Here is a 13,541-nt window from a genome sequence, read left to right on the forward strand (position 1 = left end):
ACCTGTGTCAGAAAGTAGGTGCCAACTGAATAATGAGATTGCTGCCTCCTTCCCATCTCCCTAGGCAAAGGAAGAGGAACAGAGTCTTGGGTCTGGTCCACTTTGGAGGAGGAGGCCAAGTAACAGAAACTGCTGCACTGAAATTGGCCATGAGGGGCTATGGAGTCTTCTTTCCTTTCTTCCCCTGCGCAGAGGGCTGGCTCACAACCATTCACAGCAATCACCATCCTGCTATCTGAGTAATGATGTTTCTCGTCCCTGACACACTTTAATCATGTTTTACCTGCCACTGGGTAATCAAGAGTCCCTGGGTGGTGCAAACAGTTAATGCGCTCGGCTGCTAACTAAAAGGTTGGAGGTTTGAGTCCATCCAGAGATGCCTCAGAAGAGAGACCTGATGATCTATTTCCAAAAAATCAGCCACTAAAAACCCTATGAAGTATAGTTCTACTCTGACACACATGGGGTCTTCATGAATCAGAGTTGACTTGACAGCAACTGGTGCTGCCGGTATTGTAATTTCAAGAGCAGGAACAGTATTCCAGGGTGAAATAGCATCATATATTAATCACTGTCTGGTTCAAAAAATATATTGCCTCTGGTGCGTATGTATGTGTGTATACGTGTACGTATGTGTAATCAAATTGAATGTAGTGATTACTCTATGGAAGGTGGCAGGAGATCCTGGAGGTGGATGGTCAAAAGAAATGTTAGTTTTATCTGTAATGTTCTAACTTTTTAAAAAGAAGACTCCATTCTTGTATTAATTGAATAATTAAAACCTATCAAGAAATCTATTTGTTATTTTGCAAACTGAGACTTTTTCTATCCCTGGATTACTGTACCCATTTGGTTTGGTGGTTCTCAATTGGGGACAATTTTGTCACCCCAGGGGACATTTGATAATGTCCAGAGACATTTTTGATTGTCACAACTTGGAGGTGCTACTGGAATCTAGAGGGCAGAGGACAGGGATCCTGCTAAACATCCTACAATGCGCAGGACAACCCCCTACAACAGAGAATTATCAAAGTGTCAACAGTGCTGAGGTTGAGAAATCTTGATTTAGTTGAATCACAAGTATTAGCCCATGATTATGTCCTCTAAGCTTTGATTACTCAACATCTAGCATTTGGGACTGCCTTGAAACCCTATTAAATCTGTGATCCTCCAGAGACTTCTTTTATGAGTCTTTTCTTCTAGGTACTAATGACTGAACCACAGAAGAAGGTGCTAGGGGTTTGCTTCATATTCCAAAGTGGATTATCAGAACTGGTCAAAAAGAGGAGCTCAGAAAAAAAGTAGTATCTTCCACTTTCCACAAGTGTTTTCATTCCTGTGAAGCAGGGATTTGCTTTGATCAAAAAGGATGCAGCAAGGTTCTATGATTTCTTCCGATGCAGCTATTTGACAATGGACTGTGTTAACTTTTGGAGTGCTGACTATAGGATAAAAGGACTTCCTCTGGCAGACTTCTTTAGCTGCTTTGAGTTGGGCATTCTGGACCTTACCTTTGTAAATTTCCTAACGCTAAGCTACTGTTATGTTCCTTGTTGTTGTTAGCTGCCTTCCAGTCAGCCCCTGCCTCATGGAGACCCGGTGCACAATGGAATGAAATGCTGCCCGGTCCTGGTATGTTCCTATAATCAGTTGTGGATTGGACCATTGTGATTTGTTAGGTTTATTGGCTGATTTTTTTTTCTTTTTTTTTTATAATACTTTAGATGAAAGTTTACAGAACAAGCTAGTTTCTCATTAAACAGTTAGTATACATATTGTTTTATGACATTGGTTAACAACCCCATGACATGTCAACACTCTCCCTTCTCAACCTTGGGATCCCTATTCTCAGCTTTCCTGTCCCCTCCTGCCTTCTTGTCCTTGTCCCTGGGCTGTTGTGCCCCTTTAGTCTCATTTTGTATTATTATCTAATCTTTGGCTGAAAGGTGAACCTCAGGAGTGACTTCATTACTGAGCTATAAGGGTGTCTGGGGGCCATACTCTCAGAGTTTCTCTAGTCTGTCAGGCCAGTAAGTCTAGTCTTTATATGTGAGTTAGAATTTTGTTCTACGTCTTTCTCCAGCTCTGTCCGGGACCCTCTGTTGTGATCCCTGTCAGAGCAGTCAGTGTTTGTAGCCGGGCACAATCTAGTTGTACTGGACTCAGTCTGGTGGAGGCGGTGGTAGTTATGGTTCATTAGTCCTTTGGACTAATCTTTCCCTTGTATCTTGTTTTCTTCATTCTCCCTTGCTCCCAAAAGCATGAGACCAGTGGAGTATCTTAGATGGCCGCTCACAGTCTTTTAAGACCCCAGATGCTACTCACCAAGGTAGAATGTAGAACACTTTGTTTATATTATGCCAATTGAGCTAGATGTTCCCCAAGACCATGGTCCCCACATATTGGCTGATTTTTGAAAGTAGATCATCAGGCCTTTCTTCTTAGTTTATCTTAGTGCAAAAGCTCCCCTGAAACTTGCTTAGCATCGTAGCAATATGCAAGCCACCACTGAAAGATGGTTGGTAGCTACTCATGAGATGTGTTGTCTGGGCAGTTATAGCCTCTTCATCTTTGGCCACATGGTATGACTCCCAAGAAAACACATTTAAGAGCTTAATTTTGGAAAACATTCTCAATGATTATCAGCCGTGATATCTTAACCAATTGCAAAATCTCCACATTCTTGCTGTTTTCTGTAACCTTCTGCAATTTCTGTGTTCATTAGGTTTGTCTAGTTGCACAGAATAGACTCACATGTGCTAAGTGAGGAGCTTGTATCCAAGGCATATCCAAGAATGTGGTCAGGACTATAAGAGATAACTTGAAGGTCATTGTGGATACAAGGTAGCCATAGGGACCCCCATAACCAGAGTTTGTGAAACATCACTGGAGTACTCCCCCAGTAATAGAGGCTCAGATTCTTGTTCTGCTGTGTTTATCACTGTGTATAAGCTCACTTCTTCCGCTATTAACTGGCTACCTCATCTGCTGTCTGATACAGCTTTTCTCAACCTCTTCCTTCTGCTCCCCAAAACTTTTATTTACTGCTAGATTTGACTTACCCCTTGTTTATCACATCCTTCCTGCGTCATTGCTTCTCTCTGTGTATGCTTTTAGCTTTGTATTTTTCAGGTCAATTTCCAGAGCCAAAGCTTGTAATTGCCTTTGTCCCTGTTTGAACAGAGTTTTTTCAACCAATAAAGCAGGCTGAATGCTCTGAGGTTTTGAGCCTGTTATAGATTGAATTGTGTCCCCCAAGTACACGTATGGTAGAATGTTCACCAAGAACATGGGATACACAATCTATTGCTAAAGAGATTAGGCCTGTGACTGATGGATGTAACCAAACTATCACAGCAGAAAACCCATCAGCTTAGACGAAGAAGACAGAGAAAGAATGAAAGGAAAGAACGCTGTCTGCCTCTTGGAATTATACAGGCAGGAAACAGGCCAAAGGAGCTACATCTGCTGTTCTCCAAGAAAAGAAAAGGACTACCCTTGGAGCAGCTCAGAGATCAGCAGAACTGTTGGAAGGAGCACAGGAAGCAGGGCCTTCTTAGTTTCAAAGGGTGAGGCAGCAATCTCCTGGATCTTAAAGGGTGGGGCTACAGCCTCCTAGGCTTCAAAGAGTTGGATCTTCACCAACTCAGTTCCTGAGTGTGAGGCTGCCATTAAGGTGTGCCAGCAGACAGGACTGCCACCCAAAGCTAAGGGGTTGGGGATGCCATGCACAAGGGGTAGAAGAATGGGTCCTGCTGGGGCTGAGGGTATGGGGTCATCACTCAGATGAACTAGGAGAATGGGGCAGCCCAAAGCTTAGGGAGCAGAGTTGTCATCCTGGAGGGTCTGGAAGGTAGGGCTGAAGCTCAGGGCAGAGGGGCTTCCACCCAGAATCCAGAGGGTGTGGCCACCACCCAGAGTCTAGAGGGCAGGGCCATTGCTCAGATGGTCTCAGAGAAGAGGGGATTATTTTCAACTCTTGAGAGCTAATATAATTTGTTCTGCTGGGTTTTAGACTTGCTTGGTACCTGTTATCCCTTCTTCCTCTCCAGTTTCTCCCATTTGTAATGGAAATGTCTACCTTGTGCCTGTTCCACCATTGTACTTTGGAAAAAGATAACTTGTAGTCTAGATTTCACAGGTTCACAGATGAAGGGGAATTTTGCCCCAGGATAGAAAATGTCTAAAGTCTCATCCATATTTGATTTAGATGTTTCAGAAGATGAGATTTTGGACTTGGAGTTGATTTAAGACTTTTAGGATGATGTGATGGGGTGAATGTGTTTTGCATTTGGGAAGGACATAAATTTTGGGAGGCCAAAGGGTGGAACGTTATGGATTAAACTGTGTCCCCTAAAAATATGTGTTGTAAATCCTGACCTCTATGCCTGTGGTTATAATCTCTTTTGAGAATGTTTGCATTTGGGAAGGACATAAATTTTGGGAGGCCAAAGGGTGGAACGTTATGGATTAAACTGTGTCCCCTAAAAATATGTGTTGTAAATCCTAACCTCTATGCCTGTGGTTATAATCTCTTTTGAGAATGGATTGTCTTTGTTATGTTAATGAGACAGGATTAATGTAGGATATGTCTTAAATCAATCTCTTTTGAGATATAAAAGAGATTAAACAAGTGAGCAGAGGAGAGACTGGGTAAAACAGATGCCAAAACACATAGAGATCTCCAATGAACCAGGATGCAGAAGCCGAAGACGGAAGAACCTTCCTCCAGAGCCGACAGAGAGAAACCCTTCTCCTAGATCCAGCGCTCTAAATTTGGACCTTCAGCCTCCTGAACTGTTAGAAAATAAATTTCTGTTTGTTAAAGCCGTCCACTTGTGATATTTCTGATAAGTCATACCCTAGTTGGGTGAATTCCAAATGTAATCACTTCTGAGTTACAAGAAGAGCAGAAGCTATGCAGAGACACACACACAGGGAAAGAGGAAGAGAGAGACTAGAGAGGGAGATGCATCTACAAGTATTACTGGAAGCTACTAGAAGCTGAAATAGACCAGGAAGAGCCTCTCCCTAGACTTGTGCCCTGAATTCCAGTTTCTAGCTTCCTGAACTGTGAGAACATTAATTTCCGTTCTCTGAAGCTAGCCACTTGAGATATTTGTGTTACGGCAGCACTACATCTACATTTAAACCTACATCTGAGAACTTTGTAGTAAAATTTCATACACTTGAGGTTAAAGGGAAAAATCCTAAAATATCCTAGAGAGTATAACAAAATATTTCAAATTAATGAGAATCCAAATTATGTCAGCAAAACTAGATGCAGGAGGGCAGTAACAGACTGCTTTTAAAGTGAGTAATTGAGGATATTTTCAGTCTAGGCTAAAAAAAAAGAAAAGAAATGATAGAATAACCAAAATATAGGTAAAGAACATGGACAGATTTCTTACAAGGGGGGAGAAAAAGCAAAAATAAATGGCCAAAAATCATATTAAACTATGCTTGAAGTCACAAGTAATCTAAGATATGTACATTAAGTAATCAAGTTGTACTTTTTTTTAAATCAGAGAGGTAAAATTATAAATTTATCTGATTTCCAGTTTTGACAATGTTGTGGAGAATATAATTGTTACCATTTATTGAGTACCCACTAATTTCTATGTACTGTGCTTATTAAAGGAATCCCTGGTGTAGTGGTTAAGAGCTATGGCTGCTAACCAAAAGGTCAGCAGTTCGAATCCACCAGGCTCTCCTTGGAAACCCTATGGGCAGTTCTTTTCTGTCCTTATATTCATGTCAAGATTTCCCAAAGTGGTCACCAGTTTGGTGCTTATTAAAAGGAGCACTGGTGGTGCAGTGGTTAAACGCTTGGGTGCTAACCAAAAGGTCAGTGATTGGAACCCATCAGCAGCTCCAGTGGTTAAGCGCTCAGGTACTAATGGAAGGGGTCAGTGGCTCGAATCCACCAGTAGCTCTGTGGAAGAAAGATGTGGCAGTCTGCTTCCGTAAAGATTACAGCCTTGAAAACCCTGTGGGGCAGTACTATTCTGTTGCATATGAGTTGGAATCAGCTCGACGTCAACAGGCTTGGTTTTTGGTTTTGGTGCTTATTAATACTTTACATGTGTTATTTCATTTACTCTTTAAACCTACTGTAGGTGGGTCCTATTGTATCCTCTGTATCTTACAGATGAGTAAAGGGAGGCTTCCAGGGTAAGTCATTTGCAAACTTTGCACAGTTACTAAGGGACAGAGCCAAGGTTTCAAGATAAAATAGTGAAGTATCCTGTGAGGGGTAGGATAAAGGCACATGCATCGCAGGGTGTGGGAGAGAATATTGCTAGAAATACAGGCTGATTTTTAACACTGTCAGACTATGCAGGTTCAAATGTCTGTTAACATTTAAGGATAATCACTAGTAGAATGAAATACTGACCCAGAGCTTTTCTTTAACAAGTGGGGAAAGGAGAACAAAAAAAAGAAAAAAAGGAACAAAGAAAACACGATGAGTGTAGAAATAGAGAAATAGAAAACTACAGGAGAGCTTAATTTGAAGAAACTATAAAATAAGATGACTGGGCAAAATAGATTGGCCATCCTAGGGACTTAAGTGCCCGCATGGAAAGTAGAAAATTTGCAGACTAGGTAAAAATAAAAATAAAATTATACTGTTTCAGGAGACATCCTGTGGGCAGAGAATAAAGGTTGTTCAAAATATACCTGACCAATGCAAATAAAAATAGAGGGCAGGAATATGTCATACTAAACATGTTTCAAGGCAAAAAAGCATAAAACATGACCAAGTAGAATTTGTGTATTATATTTTTTGGTAACAAAGAGCAATTGTTGAAGGGGAGCAGTGGTTGTTCAGTGGTAGAATTCTCACCTTCCATGCAAGAAACCCAGGTTCCATTCCTGGCCAAAACACCTCACATGCAGCCACCACTCACCTGTCAGTGGAGGCCTGAGTGTAATGATGCTGAACTGGTTTCAGTGGGGCTTGCAGACTAAGGCAGGCTAGGAAGAAAGACTTGGAGATCTACTTCCGAGATCTACTTCCCTAAAATCCTAGGGATCACAATGGTTCGATCCACAACAATCATGGGGATGGCATAGGACCAGGCAACATTTTGTTCCATTGCGCATGGGGTCAGCATGAGTTGGGGACAAATTCAGCAGAAGCTAACAGCAACATATGACAAAACCTAAATACAGGCAGTGCAGTTGCGCCTGAGGAAGATGAAAAACCGGAACAGAAAATCCCCTGGAAAACAAAGAGACATTCTCAGCCTCACTCTTTCGTGGGCTGCTGGGCTGCTTCATTTTTCTCTCTTTGCAAGACAAGTTTTTTTTGCTCTTGCTCTTGTATGCACATTGCTGAGAATGACTGCACACAGACACTGTGGTGACAAGTACTCTGTATGAATAACTTGCAAGAAATCCAATAAGAGGAATGTTTTAGCCTGGTGCAAAATACATCACGTGAAGACTGTAATGCTTCTAGTACTGGAGAATATTGATTCAAAATATATGAAGTGAAAGGCAAAGAGAATTGGAAAATATGGGTACCTGAAGTGAGAACTGAATGAACAAAAGACATACACAAATGGGCAGTATAGCATTTGTAATTTAAGCTCACAGTGTCAAGTAAGGTGATCAAGATTTTAATCTAGGTCCTGCTCCTCAGCAGCTATGTGAATTTGGGTATGTTATTGAAACTCTCTGGGTCTCACTTTTGTCATCTGTAAAATAAGGGTAATTATGATAGTAGGTGATCTACTTTCATAAGATTACAGCCACTGAAAACCCGATGGAGCACAGTTCTACTCTGAGCATATGGGGTTGTCATGAGTCGGTGTTATGAATTGAAGTGTGTCTTCCAAAAATAGGTGGTGTAAATCCTAACCTCTATGACATCCAGTTTGAGAATGGGTTGCTTTGCATGTTAATAAGACAGGATTTGTGTAGAGCGTGTCTTGAATCTATCTCTTTTGAGATATAAGAGAGATTAAACAAGCAAATAAAAGAGCAGAGATTGGGTAGATACATGCCAAGACACAAGAAGATCTCAAAGGAACATGGAAGCAGAAGTTGAAGAGACAAGGACTTTGCTCCAGAGCAGACATAGACAGAAAGTGTTCTTCTAGGGCTGGCATCCTGAATTTGGACTTCTAGCCTCCCAAAGTGTAAGAAAATAAATTTCTGTTTGTTAAATCCACCCACACATGGTGTTTCTGTTACAGCAGCACTAGATAACTAAGACCTAAAATATGGAAGTGATTTTGGAATCAGGTAATGGGTAGAGGCTAGAAGATTTTTAAGGTACCTAATAGTAAAAGCCTAGATTACCTTGAAGAGACTGTTGGTAGAATTGTGGCTTTCAAAGGCAATTCTGGTGAGCATTCAGAAGGTAGCGAGGAGAGCTATAGAGAATACATATAGCACCAGCAACAGAATGTTGCTAGAAATATGGACATTAAATGTGCTTCTGGTGAGGCCTTAAAAGAAAATGATGAACTTGTGATTAGACAATGGAGAAAGGGTGATGCTTTTTATGCAGTGGCATAGAACTTGTCTGAATTATGTTCAAATGTTTGGTGGAAGGTAGATCTTGTAAGTGATGAACTTGGATGACTGGCTGAGGAGATTTCTAAGCAAGATCTTAAAGGGGCCATGTGGTTTCTCCTTGCTACTTATAGTAAAATGCAAGAGGAAAAAGATGGACTTAAAAATGAACAGTGCAAAATGAAAACAAAACTTAAAGATTTGGAAAATTCTGTTGAATAAATTAAGGATACATGTCCTAGACTGTTCACAAAGGACATGGCTACACAATCTTTTTTTAAAGAGACTAGCCTGTGACTAATGGATCTAACTAACTACCACAGCAGAAAACCTATCAGTTTAGACTGAAGGGGGCAGAGAAAGAAAGAAAGGAAAGAACGCTGTCTGCCTCTTGGAATTCTCAGGCAGGAAACAGGCCAAAGGAGCTACATCTATTGTCCTCCAAGAGAAGAAATGGACCATGCTTGGAGCAGCTTAGAGATCAGCAGAAGCACAGGAAGGAGCAAGGAGCACAGGAAGCAGGGCCTTCTTGGTTTCAGAGGGTGGGGCCAAATTCTCTTGGATCTTAAAGGGTGAGGCTAGAGCCTCCTAAGTTTCAAAGAGTCAGGTCTTCACCAACTCAGTTCTGGAGTATGGGCCTGCTGTTAAGGAATGCCAGGGGAATGAAGCCAGCGCCAAAAGCTGAGGGGGCAGGGTTGCCATGCACAAGAGGCAGAAGAATGGGTCCTGCTGGGGCTGAGGGGGTGAGTTTGCCACTCAGATGGACTAGGAGAATGGGGCCACCCAAAGCCAAGGGAGCTGAGTTATCTTCCCAGTGGGCCTGGAAGGTGGAGCTGAAGTTCAGGGCACAGGGGCCTCTACCCAGAGTCTAGAGAGCATGGCCAACTCCTAAAGTCCAGAGGTCAGGGCCATTGCTCAGATGGTCCAAAAGAATAGAGTATTATTTTCAAGACTTGAGAGCTAATGTAAATTTTTCTGCTGGGTCTTGGACTTGCTGGGTGCCTGTTATCCCTTCTTTCCCTCAGTTTCCCCTATTTGTAATGGAAATGTCTACCTTGTGCCTGTTCTACCATTGTACTTTCGAAAAAGATAACTTGTGGTCTAAACTACACAAGTTCACAGATGAAGAGGAATTTTGCTCCAAGATGGAATTCACCTAACATCTCACCCATATTTGATTTAGATGATTCAGAATATGAGATTTCGGGCTTGGAGTTGATTTAAGACTTTTGGCATGATGTGATGGAGTGAATGTGTTTTGCATGTGGGAAGAACATGAATTTTTGTGGGCCAAGGAGTGAAATGTTATGGATTGAATTATGCCCCCCCCCAAAATATATGTTGTAAATCCTCACTTCTATGCCTGTGGTTGTAATCCCTGTCTTAGTTATCTAGTGCTGCTATAACAGAAATACCACAAGTGAATGGCTTTAACGAAGAAAAATTTATTCTCTCACAGTCTAGGATGGTAAAAGTCCAATTTCAGCGTGCAATCTCCAGGGAAAGGCTTTCTTTCTCTGTTGGCTTTGGAGAAGGCGCTTGTCATTAATCTTCCTCTGTTCTAGGAGCTTCTCAGCACAGGGACCCCAGGTCCAAAGAATGCACTTTGAATTGAATTGGGGGACACAATTCAATCCATGACAATCCCATTTGGGAATGGGTTGTCTTTGTTATATTAATAAGACAGGATTAGTGTAGAGTGTGTCTTAAGTCAATCTCTTTTGAGATGTAGAAGAGGTTAAACAAGCAAGTGAAAGAAGCAGAGATGGGGGAAGCGAGACATCAAGCCACATAAAGATTGTCCAGGAGAGAAGCTCAGAAGACACAAGGACCTTCTTCCAGAGCTGACAAAGAGACAAAGTCTTCCCCTAGGACCAGCATCTTGAATTTAGAGTTCTAGCCTCCTAAACTGTGGGAAAATAAATTTCTGTTTGTAAAGCCATCCACTTGTGGTATTTCTGTTATACCATCACTAGATAACAAAGACAGTGTCCATGATACAGATTATAGTCTCCCTTACATTAAGGACAGCCTGGGCCCTCATGCCTTTGGAAGGCACTTTTCCACAGTAGCAGCTATGGAGGTAAGCACCATGCTTGTCATATTCAACAGAAGTGATTACACCATATAAGGTTAAAGCAGATCCTCCGCTCATTATAAATACAAAACACAGAAATTCTGAATAAAATAGTAAAAACCACTCTAATGCTACCATAGCAGTAAGCTTCATCTTACATTGCAGCAGATCAGAATCATATTGAACCTGGGTATAGACCTTAGAGGTTGGAAACTGGAATTTTAAGACCTATACAAGGATAAGAGAGGTGGTCTAAAGTTGATAAGAAGTGGACATGTAGGACCATGACTGCTTTATAAAGCCAGCCTCTAAGAAAGGCTGCGCAATCTATGCAAGGGGGACCTGACACACACTGCCCATAGCATGGAGAAGCTGTTTGTCCCAGGCTCTGGATGGAAAAAGAAAAGCTACGCTTATGTGAAGAAGCCCTGGTGATGCAGTGGTTAAAGCGCTTGGCTAATATTAGAAAGGTTGGCGGTTTGAACCCACCAGCTGCTCCGTGGGAGAAAGATGTGGCAATCTGCTTCTGTAAAGATTGTTGTTATTGTTGTTAGGTGCCATCGAGTTGTTTCCCTCTCATAGCATCCCTACGTACAACAGAACGAAACACTACCTGATCCTGAGCCATCCTCACAATCAATGCTGTGTTTGAGCTCATAGTTGTAGGCACTGTGTCAATCCATCTTGTTGAGAGTCTTCCTCTTTTCCATGACCCTCTGCTTTACCAAGCATGATGTCCTTCTCCATGAACTGGTCCCTCCTAATAATACGTCCAAAGTACATGAGACGAAGTCTCGCCATTGTCTCTTCTAAGGAGCATTCTGGCTGGACTTCTTCCAAGACAGATTTGTTTGTTCTTCTGGCAGTCCATGGTATATTCATTAATCTTGCCAACACTATAATCCAAGGCATCAGTTATTCTTCAGTCTTTCTTATTCATTGTCCAGCTTTCACATGCATATAAGGCGATTGAAAATACCAAGCCTTGGATCAGGGGTACCTTAGTCCTTAAAGTGACATCTTTGCTTTTTAACACCTCAAAGAGATCTTTTGCAGCAGATTTGCCCAAAGCAATACGTCGTTTGATTTCTTGACCGCTGCTTCCATGGGAGTTTATTGTAGAACCAAGTAAAGTGAAATCCTTGACAACTTCAACCTTTTCTACATTTATCATGATTTTGCTTATTGGTCCAGTTGTGAGATTACAGTCTTGGAAACCCAAGGGGCAGTTCTACTCTGTCCTATAGGGTGGCTATGAGTCAGAATTGACTTGATGGAAATGGGTTTGGTTTTTGGTTTTTTTATGCTCATGTGGGGGCTCATATGGAATTTATACTAAACATGAGGTACAGGAATCCCAACTGAAAAAAGTTAGCCTAAAAGTGTCCTGAACCTGTGAAACACCTGCGAGGAGAAAAGGCCAGGCAAGCAACAACTGCAGTGCAGAATGTGGCTCGGTCCGGAAGCAGCAGGAGGATCAACTGCCACAGAAACCAGCCTGAAAGCAGAGTCAGAAGCAGCAGAGAGATGAAAGGTCTGGCAGAGGCAGAGCTCACATGACACAGCTGACTGCTTCAAGATGCAGCATCTGCAGCAGAGCAGTGCAAAATGCCGATAGGCTGAATACAGAAATGAGTGCATCAGAAGGGCCAGCATGGATGCTCGGGATTCAGTAAAAAACAGCAATGGTTGCAAACAACATGAATGGTTATTTGTTGCCCAGATAGGCTAATGTCTCAATCCATTTAATTTTTTTTAAAATATAATTTTTATAAGGTCTGACATAATACACGTTCATTGTAAAAAAAAAAAAAAAGCATACTATTTATAGAGGTCTAAAATATTAAAAACAAGTATTTTGCTAAGATAATACATTTTCTATCCTACACACAGACACAGAGGATAATATTATATCTATTGGTTTGTGATTTTCCTATCTTCTCTTATCTGGCAGCACACTATGAACATCCCATTTTCCCAGCTCATTATATATCTCTGTCATGTGTTTGAAATGCCTATGAAGTATTTCAGTGTTTTCATGTACCAAAAAATTTTAGACAAAAATCGATTCAGGGCTATGTAGGGGGTTTCTAAGTTTCCCCATTATAAACAATGCTGCAACTAAGAATGCTACATACGCATCTTTGGCCATGATCTATTTAATCACTTAGAATACATTTCTAGAATGCCTGGGTCAAAGCTTCTACGTGCTTCTAAGCTTCTGACACATGTGGCCACGAGGGTTTTCCCCAATACACTCCAGTCTGTTTCCAGGGATTTTCATGACAGGTGGCTTGTCTGCGGCAAGAATTTCCCAAGAAAGGAAGGAATTTGAGGCTACTGGCAATAATAACAATAAACCAGTGATTCTGACTCGTGGAGAGCCCATGTGTATCAGAGTAGGACTGTGCTCCATAGGGTTTTCAAGGACTGATTTTTTGGAAGGAGATTTCTAGGGCTTTTTCCTAAGGCATCTTTGGGTGAACTCGAATCACCAACCATTCAGTTAGCAGCTGAGAACATTAACCATTTGCACAACCCAGGGACTCCCAATAATAACAATAGAAATGCTCATTTCCATAATGCCTTCATTCAGATATACTAAAATGAAGGAAAAAAAAAAAACTCTAAAAAAAAAAAAAAAAGATGGAATCTATGATGGAACTAAGAAAGATTTCAAACTCTTATTATAACCCCCAAATCATTTTGCTAGGATCCCAAATAATTATTTCCTAAAGGAAGTTTACAGGAGCCAACACAAAACTCTCCAATCTGTAAGCAGTATAACAGGTGAAAAGAAAAAAAAAAGTTGAAAGCCCCTATTACGTTCTCCCATCTTGATTGAGAGAGCCCTGAAAGCAAAGTCAAGGTAAGAGAAAGTTTTTCTATCATTGAACATACCAGGAGAGGGTAGTCTGGAAAGAAAATGCTTAGCCAA

This window comes from Trichechus manatus, unplaced genomic scaffold (assembly GCF_000243295.1).
Source record: "Trichechus manatus latirostris isolate Lorelei unplaced genomic scaffold, TriManLat1.0 scaffold00028, whole genome shotgun sequence".
Lineage (NCBI taxonomy): Eukaryota > Metazoa > Chordata > Mammalia > Sirenia > Trichechidae > Trichechus > Trichechus manatus.